Below are 13,598 nucleotides of genomic sequence, written 5' to 3'. Positions count from 1 at the left end.
AGTGTACTTATTTAGGACACCCTAAACAACCCCTAAATCTATGATTATTTTATTTTTTCTCTAACAAACATCATATTTAGGCCAAGTTTGGGGACTTTAAAAAAAATCAAAAAGTCAAAAAGTTACTCAAAAAGTCAAAAAGTTAACACTATTCACCAAAAGTCAACAATTACGGTTGCACAACTCCCAATTCAAATTTTTCCCTACAAATCAATTTTTACAATTTTTTATTACACATTTTTTAATAAAAAGTTAAAAAGTTAACCCAAACATCCATATTTTCAACCTCAATTTTTTAGTCCAAAAAGACAAAAAGTGCACTTTTTTAGTCTTTCCAAACTTGGCCTTAATTAAAAAAAATTGATTATTTTCCTAAATATAAAAATTTTAAATTATTAAAATAATCAAAAATTAAAATAATCTACAAAAAAAAAATAGTTAACTTTCCAAACTCATTTTTTAATTTTAATGAATTTGAGAGAGGGGGGGGGGGGGGGGGGGGGGGGGGGGGGTGGTTGCACATGGGTATGTGCCTCAAATTCATTTTTAATGACTGGTGAAATCATGGACGGATTTCAGTTACAGTGAGATGTGGGGTCCGATTAATTATTTTCATTGAAAAACTATGGACATGATTACTTTGATTCATTTCTCATGTATCAAAAAATAAAAATAAAAACAAATAAATAAATTATTTTGATTCAAAAATTGGAGAATGAAAAACAAATTCACCTTATTTGATTTATATTGTTTTTTTGAATATTGAATTTTTTATATTTTTTCAATAAATATGTAAATTTTTTATTTTTTAGATATACCTAATGTAAATATATTCAAAAGGTAAAATTTTTGTAATTTTTTTAGATATTCACCAAATACCAAAAAAAATAATAGTACATTTTTATATTTTGTTATATTCAATAAAATTTTTAAAAACTTATGTACAAATTTTATATTTTTTAAATGTATCAAGATCAAGTGGAACTAAAAAGAAAAAAATAATTAAAATATTATTAAAAAATACTAAAAATATAAAAATTCTAATTAAAAACTCAAAAAATCATTTTTAAAAATTTGAAGCCGAAATTCTTTTTCTTATACCGGTTGCTATAAGTAAAAGAGTTTGGCCTCATTTAGCTTATAATAAAGTGGAAATCGATTATAAGTTAAAAATATTTATCTTTTTTAAGTTTTAAATTATTAGTTACTTTTTAACTTATTTAAGTTATTTTTTCTTAATAAGATGTAAACATAAGTTACACCAAACAATGAGTTGTTTATAGTTTATTTCATTCTGCGGAATCTGTGCCAAATTATTTGGTAAAAAGTTATAAGCAGCTCGTTGTTTATTACAATTTTTGCTTTATAATTTATTAAGCAAAAATTATTTAAATAGGCTAAAAACAGCTAATTTCTAAAAGTCTTGTAAGAGGTGCTTGTCTTCTGTTTTCAGATTTTAATTTACAATAAATTACACAAAACAATAACAGTTTGACACAAACAAGCTATAAGCAAGTAATTTAAATTGTTACAAACACCATATTTGTAGTTTAAAAAATGGCCATTTTGAGGAAGCCCTCAATTTCAAATTTTCTTGCACTGCTGGCTTCTACTAGTCGCTGTTGACTACGGTCAGTCAGCAGCAGATACCATTGGCCAGTGACAACCATAGCCAGCAACTCTTCGAAAACTATGGCCTCTTTTGGCTAATTGTTTTTTAGCCATTTTTTTTAATTTGTATCAAAAATTAAAAGTTGACTTTTTTGTATTTAAAGAAATTTGAGAAGTTGGTTTTAAACTATTAGTGAAATTACAATTCTACCCTTCATGAGGTCAAAATATGTTACATAGGTGAAGTTGTAAATATTTTAAACTGAATGAAAATAGTTTGGTCATTTTATTGTGATTTAACATCATAAACAAATATTAATAAAAAAAAGTCAAAAGTAATTTTTTACTAACTTCCCAAATCACTTGTCTAGAAAAGCAAAAAGTTTGATTAAAAGTCAAAAAATTACTTTTTACCATCTTTCCAAAACACATATTTTCTATTAAGAATCATCAGCTACCATTTTCTGACAACTCTCCCCTTCCTTCTCTAATGACTCATCTCCTCCAGTTACCTACTCCGACCAACACACCTAACAACTCTTCCCATTATCACATTACCACCACTATTGACGCATTTCATTTTTTATTTCTTTTAGCAGTAAAAAGAAAATTTTAGTGATAACAACAACATACATTTCATGTGAGATTATATCAATAAAGAAAGGAAGTGTAAAAAGCTCAATCATGAGCTAGCACAACCACAAAGGTTGGAGAGGAACCAACAACTATAATGCATAATACTGCTGCCGCCACACTACTGCTTTGTTGCGCCTTTTTTTTTTTTAATAGGTAAAATCAAAGCGAACATAAGGATCCCAACTAGATTGGCACCCAAATGCACGCCCAAACATTTGTTAGCACACCATCAAGTTGATGAAAAACCAACCACAGTCATAATGCAGCCATAATACAACTAAAAACTCCATGGAAGAGCCCCAGCAACCTCAAACTAGAGACAACATCTTTTCAAGCTTCAGCAAGCACCTACCTCCTCCAACCCTTAGAGGTTTTGTCTCATCCATTTTATATTTGAAACAATCTCTGGCATGGAATAAAAACACCCCATATCATAAGACTTCAACCACATGACCACTCTAATTTTTATTAACTTACACAAATCATCAATGGCAGGTTGAGTGATGTTAAGGATACAATCATTTCTGTATATCCACAAGGACCAAACACCAAAAATAAGAACAACTCTTCAAACTTTCTTTTCCTTTTTTCTAAACTTCCACCCCAACCACCATTGCATCAAATCTTCAAAAGATCCTAGTATCACCCATTGAATTCCCCAATAGGCCATGCTGTTTGACTAAACATGCCACACAAAAGAGGGAGACAAAAGAAGATGATTAGAAGTTTCCACCATCAGCTTTGCACAATACACAGGGCAAACTCTCATTACCTCTCAAAGCTCCAATTCTACTAAGGAATGCAGATGTTTTCAGCCTACCTTTCCATGCAAGCCAAGTAATGAATTTAGCCTTAGGCGGGGCAAAATTATTCCAAACCAAATCTGGAATGCTGAGGACAGATCCAAAACTTTGCTTGCACCAGTTATACACAAAGCCAACTTTAAATATCCTTGACTACTCAGCTTTCCACCTGATTGAATCCCTTTGATTAAGATAAAGGCATGGCCCTGCTCCCAACAGATTTTGCAACCTTATCTCCTCTTCTTCTTCTCATCCAAAGAAAGGCCTTCTAAAATTAAAGCACCATTTGTTTCTACTGTCTCTGCAAAAAATCTACATCTTTAAGGTGATCTCCTTACCTAAATTTAGCTGGTACAACCTGGGAAATTGAGATTTAAGGCTTGATGTTCCCATCCAGATATCATTCCAAAATTTCACCTTATTCTCATCACCAATCCTAAGCTCCACATTTGCCACAAAGAAATTATGCAACCTAGGATTTAAATATGACACAGCAAAAACCTCTCTCTATATCATAGAAACAAAGACCCCATCTCCAAGAAAAGAAGTTTCATCTCTTGTTTTCCTTTATTTAATTGTATTTTCAAAGTCATAAGCTATACTGGCTAGTTAAATGATGAGTTCCATGAGTAATTTGACCCTTTACTGTTAAAATGGAAAATTAGGTGATCTATTGAAGCTATAGAATCAATTCCAAAACACTAAAAAATAAATTCCCAACTAAAATAATTCATTACTATGTAGTTACCAATGTTCGATTTTGGCCAAATTCCTTCATTCACATCTTCAATTAGGGCATGGTATATTGCATGTGGAAAAAAAACAAACAAACAAATGTTCGGGAGCATATGTGTAAATCAAGAAGGATTCAAGAAGAAAAATCGATGTCACCATTGTGTCCAGAACTTCTAAAAATCTTGAAGAAAGGGCTTCAATTACTTCTAGAAATGTTCCAAAAACATTTTGTCACCTTTTCTGGAAATTAGAATAGCAAAACCAACATAAAAAATTCAAATATGAATTTAGAAAGAACTATGCAAAATGAACGTCATCATTGCGATTGAAATGCTTCAAAATTGTAAAAAGTACCTTTTAGTGTCTCTAGTTTTGTTCAAGATGGGTCAAAATATATCTAGTAGTTCACTATGATATCTCAAAAGAAAAAGGAAAATATAATATATATTCAAGAAGATTGAGGCTTTATCTCCACAACCAACAGCCAAAAGACATATAGAAGTATTTTTATTTTTGTTTTTTGCTTATTACTCTCCTTTTTTTCGATATTTGAATTTTATCTGACCTTGAAAAAGCACACTGAAAAGTTTCTAGAAATTGTACTTCACGCATGTGTGATTTGTACAGAGCATAGGTTAACATACACCAAAACCTATTTTAGTCACGTCATGTAAGGAAATGATGCCTACTAAATTCACTCACATGACATGCGCCAAGCTTGCTCATGCGCGACCTCCTAGCTTGTGTGTATATATAACAACCTCTCCCCCATCTTCCCTATGATTTACTAAGAGGAACTGAAGCTCTATCACGCTGTTGACTCAACTTTAACCACCTAAAGCTCAATAACCTTTCAGATCGCCATACAGTTGTCAGATTAAGCCATGGTACTATCGAAAGAGCCATTTTTTTCTCAAAGTCTGGACTAGTAGGGACCCTCTTTCAAAATAATACATCAACCCTTATTTTTCTCTCTTCACTCTTTTTATTTTTTATTTTTTTATGGAGGCTTCAATTTTACATATTCTTACTTTGGGACTCTTGTGAGGTCCTGATGGCATCGACACTGTATGATCGCTAAGCATAAAGGTCCTACAATCCAGTTGTATCACCAGTTTATAAAATAAAACCTCGACTTTCATTTGGAGTCATGTGTGGGCCTGATGGCATTTGCATTTCTGGTTAGGTGTCCTTAAATGTTACTAGACACTATGTATGGCCCTGATGGTATCAACGCTGTGAGGTCCACCTTAAGTACATAATATCCAAATACATTTGATGAATGCCTTCTTGAAAACCTCAGCCTTTGTTAGGTATTATGTGTGGTCCTATTAGCAACGATATTGTTGGATCAACTAAGTACATAATGTCTAAATAATAGTCGTTGGACTATTTTCAAAACCATGAACCTTTATTGAGTATTATGCGTGGTCTCAATGGAGTAAAGATCGCTTGAAATCTGTAATGCTCGAATATTGGAAAACAAATTATTTTTACCAAAAACTAATGTTCCATAGGACTTTTCTAAAACCTTAATTCTCATTGGGTATTATGTGTGGTCTTGATGTTGTTTAGCACTGTGGCAACATTTTTAAGCACATAATATGTAACGATTGAATGAATTTAAACTTTTAATTACTATAATTAAGATCCCTTTATAGATGTTTCGAAGATTAATGTAGACACTCCATTTTGGCCGATCATTAAGACTAAGGCACTTGAAATGTATCATGATGATGCAAGGTATCATAATTTTGAATTTTGAAACGCTTGAAGTTATTAGAGCTACTGTATTGTCGTTTTCGTATCAAAAATTGTTTTTAATCAAAATTAATGTTTTCGGTTCATCTTGAGGGCCTGTTTTTACCTAATAAAAGCTGGGATTGAAAAATTTATATTTCACACAAACTTGTATCCCTTTGAGTTAGCTTTCTAATGCTTTTGATTCACCTCAATTTGATGTCAGATGAGTGAGGTATGCCCAAAATATGAAAGGTTGTCAAGTATGTACGCACTTCCAATGTGTGGCAACACATGTGCTTTTGTGCGACCGCATATGCAATATCTTATTTTGCAGTCGCACATTTCTAGTGTGCCAACACATACAGGTGACCTGCTCAGAATTTTCTTTTGTTCAGGACTGTAGACACCCCATTTTGACTAATCCTAAAACTTCAGGTGCTTGAAAGCTTCCTAATAAGGAAATGGTAAGTACTTTATCCTTAGAGATGCTTGAGGTTGTTACGAGTTGTTGTGTTACCCCATTTTAGCCAAAAATCATCTTTTCACAAAAATGACTAGTTTACTACTAAACCCATTTTAATTCAAAACCTAAGTTTTCAATCTCACTTAGGAGAAAGGGAGAGAGAAAAGTTCGATTAAGTCTAAATTGATGAACATTTTCAAAACCACTAACCAATTTTACGTAAAAACGTCAATTGAGAGTTAATCAGGCCTACTTAGGCAAAGAGAGGTTCTTGAGGTATCAAACCACGTACTTGTGCATGCATGCATGGCATACATACCTAAGAGGTACATGCAACCACACATGCGTGGTGTAGCCACATATGGATTGTGCGGTCGCACATCTCCCCGACGCCCAGAAATTGACTTTTAGTTGAACTATTGGCCCATTTTTGAAGGGAGGCGCTAAGAGGAAGCGATGGAGCAACCCTAGCATGACCTAGGGTGTTCCCCAAGGCTCTTACTTACTATAAAAAAGACCCCACCCACCCCCAACCGCCCTCTTTGAGAGGTTGAACACTTAGAGAAATTTTGAGTTGTTTTGAGAAAGAGAAACTTACCACCTTTCACCTAAGCCCTAAAATCTGAGATACAAGAATCCTAGCAATAGATTTTGGCATCCTGAACATGAGGAAAGCTTTCAAGCAAACAAAGCTTGCCTCTCTTTTTTTGCATTCTTTGGTTTGATTCAAACCAGCGAGTAAGTGTTCTGGTTTTTTTGTATTTCAGTAGCTTCTATTCTTGTTTTCATGATGTAATCATATTTAAGGTGTTAGTTTACCATAAAGCATCATGTATGTTGGTTAAGTTGCATGTTTTCGCTTTATTTATGTTTTGATTAAATCATACAAACAGCATGTTTAGGGTAATTTATTTGTGATATAACATACATATAGCCCAGTTTAATCATTGTATATTCTACATGTTTTGTATTTTTATGTAGTAGTTACTTTTTGTGTATGAAATCATGTTAGTAGCTTAAACCGGGTTTGGGTTTGCATCTTTTGTGTTTAGTGACATGTTTAGGTTCATTGTACTTTATTTAATTTATGTCTTGCATGTTGGACGCGTTACGGTGGAATTTGAGTAAGTTTCCTATTCTTCATAGCATAATGCTTGTACTTAATGGTTAGATGCCATTTTGTGCAAAATTGGTTGTTTTGAATTTTTCATGAATATTTCTTGATTTAGTTCATGTTTATGCCATTAAGATTTAAAACCTATTTTTGATAGAAAATTGTGAGTTTTGATGGAAAATATGGCTTTATTCATTAGATCTAAATTAAGTGATATTTGATTTATTTCAATCACTTAGTTTTAAGGGTTAGTAAAGATAGGGTTTAAATCAAGTTTGTGTAAATCTCATAGAATGGAATATTAGTAAAGAGACCAATCACTTGATTGGGCGAAAGGGAGTGCTGTAACGCCCCAACCCTTCACATGTCATCAATATTGTCCACTTTGGACCATACCCGCATGGATTTGTTCTTTCCAGTAGATTACCCATCCCAGAATTACTCTAACCTAAGCACGCTTAACTAGGAGTTCTGTTAGAGATTTCACCATCCGAGAAAAGGTCTCGATGCTATATAAGAGTCCACATTTTTACTTTTATTACCCAGGAACTCCCCTTCCATTCCCGATGCAGGACACCGGGACCTTACAAGTGCATCAATTAATGACATTCCCCTTTCATACCTAAGTTCCCGAACCTTGATTATTTAACTATGATGGACTAGTTCTCGTACTTTAGTTTTCATTGTTAAATGTTTCTTAATTTTCCATAAAAATTAAGTAACGATTATATCGATGTAAGAAAGCAAGTTAGTATAACACTGTATGGAAATGCACCTTATACACAAAAAAGCACAGCGTCCACAGATTGTTTTACAATTTAGACGAGAGGTGTTGCGAGTTAATGATAAAGAACTCCTAGGGTGACTTTTCTTAGCCCCCCAGTCATCCAATGGCTATAAATACACCCTCTTGTCGCCCCTTTTCATGATTCCAAGTGTTAAAGTTGAATTGAGTGTTTGAATTGAACTAGAAGAGTGAATATTCAAACCCTAGCCTCCAAATCTGAAAATCTAACCCTAAAATAGTAGCTAATTAGTAGCCTAAAGTAGATCTAAGGTTGAAGAAAGTTGATCAAAGTATAGCCAAAGCTTGAGAGAAGCAATCAAGCAAGTTTGTTCGCCTTTTTCTCGTGTTCTTCAGTTTGTTTCTATGGGGATATATTTTTTAGTACCAACACGTGGCAAGGTCACGCCGACATGTCAGCCGAGGTGCCGCGTGTCCTGGTTGATATGCCAAGGTCATCTCGGTTAAACCGAGGTTATCTCCGAAGATATCGAAATTCGAGATAAATGGATAAAAGATAAGGAACAAGAGTCCTAGAATAAAAAGGAGACTTAGCCAAGATAAGGATAAAGCTCTTAAGGAGTTTATCTTTATCTCTTGAGGAGTCCAAAGTAAGTACTGAACAGGAATCCATAGAAGTCAGGCTTCTATTGGGATTAGGATTGAGTTGGCTATAAAAGAGAGGCACCTCCATGGGTCTAAGGTATGTCTTTTTATGCTCAAGCTAGTGAGTTTAGCACTATTGATTATCTTTGAGAGATATTGAGTACTAACTTGATCGTTGGAGTACCCCTGGGTGGCGAACCACCACCAGAGTCTTCTCTTTCTATTGCAGGTTAGTCAGGTGCCATATATTCTGCCGGTGCTCTCCAGCTGGATACTAAGATTGCAGTGTGGTTAGATTTTCACCCACACAATTTGGCACCGTCTGTGGGAAAGAAAGGAGAATAGATGGCCAGTAACGAACAAAAGGAAAAGATTAGGGACGGCACTCCTACTGGGAGTGGAAGACCTATTGACCTTGATGGCGAAGGAGAAAGGTCGAACGTAGAAACTCATGAACAAACTCACAGAGTAAAAGACGTTGGCCAGACTGGCGACGCGCCAAAGAAACCTAATCAAAACAGGTATTACAACGAGGACGACCTCCAAATTTGGAAGGATAAGTGCCTACGGATGGACGAAGAGGTAAAAGAGATGGCAAACAAATTGGCAGACCTGCAGTCGGTCGTCAATTTCATGATGCAAAATAACGTCATGTAGCCACCATTTCCGCTGCAGGACACGCCGATTCCAGCGGCCAATACCCAGAAGGGAGGACAGAAAACAATCCTCGTAGCCCCTCAGCACAACAGAAACGGGAGATACTCTCACCGACCTTCTAGGGAGGACGGACGAAGAGAATCAAGAAGAGAAGGATCACGGAGGACGCATCGCACAAAGGAGGCAGACCCCAAAGGACATCGGCATGTTCAGGGGCAGGCACTGTGCTTCGACACAACTCATGGAGAGGGATCGAAAAGGGCGCACCACGAGACCGAGAGTAGTATACCGAAAAGACTGAAGTCGAAAGATAGCCGAGCTCTTGGGCGGAGCAAAGAAGACTTAAGAGATTACCTCAAGAGAAAGCAACAAAATGCCGAAGCCGAGGTAACCTCCCCAGATAAGCCGAGGACACCATTCTCGGTGGAATTAGATAGATTTGAGGCACCGAAGCGATTCAGTATGCCGAGGTTTCAAATATACGATGGTAAGTCAGACCCCAACTTCTACGTTGGACTATATTTGAACTCAATGGCATTGTATAGTGGGAACGAGCCGTTACTCTGCAAAGTGTTCCCCTCATTTTTTGGGGAGATTGTATCAGATTGGTTCCACAAACTACCAAAGGGAAGCGTGAAGACTTGGGAAGGCTTGACCGAGATGTTTGTGGCCAGGTTTGTGACAAACAAGCTGCAGCCACTAAGGGTGGATGCATTGATGGCTCTAAAGATCAGTAAGGATGAAGGCCTTAGGGCCTATGCAAAAAGGTACTATGAGGTGTTCAATCGAATACCCGAATGTAATCAAGAGGTGGCAGTCGTATCTTTCAAGAACGGCCTGAAAGACAACTGTCCACTCCGAAAGTCTTTGGCAAAGACATTACTAAAGAGTATGGAAGAGCTCATGGCGAGAATCGAGAAGTACGCCAGAGCCGAAGAAGACACGTCGGGAACTAGGAAGATAAAACAAGAGAAAGGAAACGGCTCGCCAAAGCAAGGCCGAGGTAACAATGGAACGAGCAGGCAAGAGACAGAACTGAGGGCCACACAAGCAGTAACAACTGTGTTTCGAATCTCAATTCCCAAAGTCCTGGATCAAATTCGGAACCAGCCCTATTTCAGAATGCCAGAGAGGACCCCAAGAGAATTCATGGGAAGAAACATTGGTAGGCATTGTGCCTACCATAATGAAGATGGGCATACAACTCAGGGTTGTAGAGCCCCGAAAACATATTTGGAAGACCTGGTGAGACAAGGACATCTGAGAGACCTTGTCGATGAGACCAGGACAAGGGAAGAACGGGCAAGGTTGCCTCAGGCACCAGCAGCCCCACCTTCCCCAACACAACAGCCGCAGATAGGAGGACCTCGGATAATCAACGTAATCCACTCGAAGGTCAACGAAAATAAAATCTGAGGAGAGACCCAGAAGGTGAAGCACCTGCAACATGTCTACTAAGTCGGGGAGAAAAGACATGGGGCAGAAGAGTGCCAGGGACCAATGATAACCTTTACTGATGCCGACCTAGAGATGGTCCAGCATCCGCATAATGATGCCTTGGTAATATCCCTCCAGGTTGGGGAGTGCCAAGTGAAACGTATCCTGATTGATCAAGGCAGCTCTTGCGACATCATGTACGTCCGATGTTACAAAGAGCTCGGCCTTCACCCAGATGATATGGAACAATCTAATGGCCCAATGATTGGGTTCAATAGAACGCCGACATAGCAACTGAGAACAGTAAGCTTGGAGGTGCAGGCTGGCATCAGGAAGATCAAGACAGAATTTACCATCATTGACACACCCTCCCCTTACAACATCATCTTGGGAAGGCCATGGTTGCTTGCAATGGGGGCAGTTCCCTCAACATTGCATCAACTATTGCGATTCCCAACAGAGCATGGGATAGAGGAAGTCAGAGGTGACCAGCTGCAGGTGAAGAGTTGCTCCATGGCAGCAATGAAATCTACCTGCATAGCTGATAATGGTTAGGGTATTAGCATGCAGGTATTATCATATAGGTTAGCTTTTTGTTAGTTTTTTGCTTTGTTTTTACATGTTTTAGTTATGTACAATATCTAGCATCTTTAGGTTAATTTAATTTTCATATTTGTATGGATATGGCCTAGTTTAATCATCATATAATTTTAGCATATTTAGATTTGTCATGTCTTAGCTGCTTTGTTTGCTTTAAATCATGTTAGTAGCCATTAAACTAGGCTTAGGTTCATGCCTTCTTATTTAGTAGCATTGATTGGTGTTGCAATGTATACACCAAGGCCCCCCCCCCCCCCCCCCCCCCCCAACACAAACTATATTAGTTATGTCCATATCAATTGTTATTCAATAGATTTAATGAATTTGTGTGTTACGTAGGTCTGTTGTGATTGTGCCATAAAAGTGTCTAATCAAGAGAATTAAGGGGTCAAAGTGCGGAGCTAATTAAAGTGAGCCAATACCAAGTTGAAATATCAAGGCTCAAGGTGTGCCTGGGCGCAGGTTGTTGGGTGCTTGAGCGCACGTCTGTAGAATAAAGCCAAGGTGTGCCTGACAGCCGCTCGTAGTGTACCTAAGGGCACATGTACGAAATTGGTTCATGCTTTTAATGCAAAGACACGGATTCTGACCAAAAAAGAGGAGAAGAAGGAGCAAAGTATAAATAGGAGATTCTAACTTGGTTTTAGGGTTGAAACTTTTGGGAAAGAAACGGCTTGTACTTACAAAGAGGATTTCCGACAAGTTCTTCACGGCGTTTCCTTCATTCTTGATGGATTGTCTCTTCTCCATGAGCGGCTCAAGACCATACTTAGGGTTTAGATGAAACCCTAGCCAATATGAATCTTCTTGAGGACACCATTTGGGCTTGTAGTTGCAACAGGTCGTGATAGTTTAATTAATCAAATCCCGAAATTGGTTCGATATTCATAGTTACGCAGCTAAGGTGGATTCAATACCCTAATTCCTCTTGATCGTTAAATACTCATTAATTTAAATGTTTTTCTTTAAATAGTTTGAATTACTTTAGTTTTAAGTTAATAATCAATTTTGATAATTAACACAACTTAGCCTTTTGGTCCCTAAGGTTAAACACGTATTACAACTACTATTCTATTTGAATTAAGGTTATAGTTCAGTTACTGATTTTTAAATGATCAAGCATGTTTGGGACATTATGTATGTTATGTCTTACATTTTTATTGGTGTCATGTTGTTGCGAAATCCGGGTAAGTTTCCTTGTCTCCATAGCTAATTGTTTGCTAGTTGAAGCATTTTTTTTTTCTTTTTTTTATTTAAAAAAAAAAAGGCGCTCAAGTTTACATGCTTTTTGGTGATCAATTGATTATTTTGAATGCTTTTCATGATATTGCTTTGCTTGAGTTGGGTTGTGTCGTACTAGAAGTCTTTTTTTTTATTTTTTTTATTTTGTTCTTTTGAGAGTTATAACCTTAGGAGAAGTTAGAAATTTTAAATGTATGAAAACACAGAGGCCAATATTTCCATTTTGTTTGGATATGATACTGAACAAAAGTAAATTTATTTACAAATAAGTTTCCAAATATATGTAATTTGCTTAGAGGTATAATACCATAAAGTTCTTTTTGTTCGGAACTGAAATATAAAGAAGTTAGAAAATTAAATGAACGAAAACACAGGGCCAAAGATAGACATTTGTTCGAATATGAAATACTTAACAACATCAAATAATTCCAAAACACATTGTCGAAGAAGTGAAATTTATTTAGAAAAAAGTTTTCAAATAAATGCAATTTGTTTGGAACTAGATTTTTGAACAAATTTCGTAAAACCATCGACCAAAAACAAAGAAGATGAACGAAGAACATAATTTTTTTTAATATAAAAAAAAACGACTTGAAAACGTTTTCTTCACTGCTCATTGTTAATTTCAATATGAAATAAAATGCAAGAATAATATATTCAAAGGAAATAGGGTTGAATACGAAGATATAAGGTGAACAGAGTGAAAGCAACAGAATAGAGGAGAGAATTGAAGATTGGGACCAGTTATCAGATTGAGTGTTTAAAATGTTATGATTTGTACTTTTTAAATATCAAATATTTTTTAATCATTTTGAATAAGAACATAGTAATAAAAAAAATTCATCAAGTTGCAGTGTCCAATATTTTTAATCATTTTGAATAAGAACATAGTAATAAAAAAAATTCATCAAGTTGCAGTGTCCAACCAATCTTTTGAGGGTGCGAATAGAGTCAGCATTGACCTCTTTAATTCTATCGATTAATACCCCCGTTGCCCACAATTTTTCCATACTCGCCCATTGAAAATGTCGAAGACACATAAATTCATTATAGGAGTGTCTTTCTATTTTAGACTGAGGCTTCTCCCGATCCTCTAAGGTTATGTTTGATTCACAAGACTAATAGTGAAAGTATTAATAATCTCATCAAATTAGTGTGGTATTCACT

The sequence above is a fragment of the Camellia sinensis genome, chromosome 7, assembly GCF_055761805.1.
Source record: "Camellia sinensis isolate YWXY chromosome 7, ASM5576180v1, whole genome shotgun sequence".
Lineage (NCBI taxonomy): Eukaryota > Viridiplantae > Streptophyta > Magnoliopsida > Ericales > Theaceae > Camellia > Camellia sinensis.
The sequence above is the reverse complement of the archived record's forward strand: the minus strand, read 5'-3'. Positions refer to the sequence as shown.